Source organism: Notothenia rossii (genome assembly GCF_949606895.1).
Source record: "Notothenia rossii genome assembly, chromosome: 6".
NCBI lineage: Eukaryota > Metazoa > Chordata > Actinopteri > Perciformes > Nototheniidae > Notothenia > Notothenia rossii.
In genome coordinates, this window is record NC_136909.1 from 85,367,907 (window position 1) to 85,370,406 (window position 2,500).

At 43.3% G+C, this 2,500-nt stretch overlaps 1 protein-coding gene across 1 annotated transcript in view; it reads right to left on the bottom strand.

Moving 5' to 3' along the window:
• The window catches only part of nrg3a (neuregulin 3a), a 361,916-nt gene that overhangs the window by 73,176 nt on the left and 286,240 nt on the right, over positions 1-2,500 (bottom strand). The gene's annotated exons all lie outside the window — the stretch shown is intronic.

Sequence of the window (2,500 nt, forward strand, 5' to 3'; positions counted from 1 at the left end):
ATACTCAGTACTGTGGACAATCCCCACAGGAGCATTTTGGGGTGAAGTGTTTCAGGGACACAACGACATGCTGACTGCAGTGGGGTTTGAACCTGTGACCCCCTGATCCCAACACCAACGCACAACCCACTGCGCCACACGCCTCCTATAACAGAGGTGGATTATGCTTTTTTCATGATTCTAGCAAAGTTACCGTGCTCCAGCCATCTTGATTGATACCGGAAAGAAACCCCTTTATATGAAAAGCCCATTTCTTGATTCATCCATCACACAATTCGCCAGTTTTAGCATGACTTTCAACACACATTTGTACATAACCTGACAGATATCACCAAAGAAGCAGGCCAATTAAATGTAATAAAGACTTTTTCTAACCAATTTCTCAGTACGAATACATGACAACATCAACAACAACAATATTTTGTGTCAGCACACAGCCAAAACAAATCAGACAGCATGCAATCCAAAGAGTCTATCAATAACACGATTAACCCCTTTATATGCAAGGCCTATTTCCTGATTCATCGATCACACACTTTGCTCGTGTTAGCATGACTTTCAACACATATTTTTAACCTGACAGATATCACCAAAAAAAGCAGGCAATAGAAATGAAACAAAGCCTTCTTCTAACTCCTTTCTCAATAGCAACAACAATCTTGTGTGTCAGCTCACAGTCAAAACACACATTCTATGCTAGTTTAAAGATCCCATGTCATGGCCATTTCCACTGATCATAATTCCATTGTTGAGGTCTACTAGAATAGATTTATATTGTGCAGTTTTCCAAAATCACATTGGTTTCTCAAACAGCATCTCTGTAAACTACGTGTATTCACTGAATTTCACTCTCTGCCTTTAACGGCTCGTTGTAGCTCCAATAGCTCCAGCCCCCACCCTCCCTGTGAGCACAGTGTGCTCTGATTGGTCGGGACGTTGTGAATCGCGCTGAGCTCCGTGGAGGTGTGGTTTCCTTGTTTAGCGATACACAGCGAAACACAGCCGAACTCACCCTGAGCACACACAAAGTCACATCCGAAGTAAAAACAATAAGTGTGGCTTGATATTGAGTAAGAAAAAGGTTGATAAACGCAGTGAGAATGGGTCTGCAGAGAGAATGGGTCTGCAGAGAGAATGGGTCTGCAGAGAGAATGGGTCTGCAGAGAGAACGGGTCTGCAGAGAGAATGGGTCTGCAGAGAGAATGGGTCTGCAGAGAGAATGGGTCTGCAGAGAGAATGGGTCTGCAGAGAGAATGGGTCTGCAGAGAGCATTTCGCCGCGATCCCAACTGTCTTTTATCAGCCTGCAGCCAGGGAGGAGAGATCAGCAGAGCTGCACTGAGTGTGTGTGCGAGGAAGTCTGTGGATTGGTCAATTTGGACCAATCAGTGGGGGCTTAATGTAACGGCTCCGCGGACGTAACATAACGGCTCCACGGATTGGTCCATTTGGTTCCGGGAATTATGCGTTTCCCGGAAGAATCAATGGGCAGTGACGTTTCTCCAACGAGGCGTTTTGGGGAGGTATTTTCTGTGTTAGAGTTTTACTCCCTACAGGGTGTACTTTGAGGGTTTTGACTCTGCAGACCGTTAGAAAAAACCTTCATAACACACAAGGGGACGGGTAATAACCGGAAAAGCATGACATGGGACCTTTAACATGACTTTAAACACGCTTTTTAGATATCCTGACAAATATCACCCAAAAAGCGGGCCAAAGAAATAATAATAATAATTCATTCTATTTAGAGGCGCCTTTCAAAGCACCCAAGGACTCATTACAATTCATAAAATATTCTAACGGAAGGTTTAGAGGTGTGTGGTGCGGTGGATAGTGCGTTGGTGTTTGGATCAGGGGGTCACAGGTTCAAACCCCACTGCAGTCAGCATGTCGTTGTGTCCCTGAGACACTTCACCCCAAAGTGCTCCTGTGGGGATTGTCCACAGTATTGAGTATGTGAGTTGCTTTGGATAAAAGTGTCTAACAAGTGACATGTCATGTTTAAGACAGTACAAAAGGACCGTAACAGGGAACGCGAAATAAAGCCTTCTTTCCAACCCATTTCTCAATATAGGAATACAAGAACTAAAACAATCTTTTGTGTCAGCGCACCGCAAAGACACACATTCAGACAATATATCAGTTAACTCATTCAGTGTCGCAGCTCCCACCCTCTGGCCTGCTCTCCCCTCTGCTATCAGGAATGCTGACAAAAAACAACTCAAACAGCATCTGTTCCCCCGGGCCTTTGGCCTCAGCTAAAATACAGTACCCAGCAACCGGTTATTTATTTTTTTCTAACCTGTGTATCCTTGTGACTATTATTATTTTGTTGTTTTGTTTCCATTGTAAAGCGTCCTTGGGTCTCTTGAAAGGCGCTATACAAATTATTATTATTATTATTATTAACATTCAATCCAAAGTATTTTAAAAAGGTGTCTATTATCAAAAATCAAAATTAGCAATGTTGGCTACAGCTGCCTCATTTAGTGTTTTTTGTG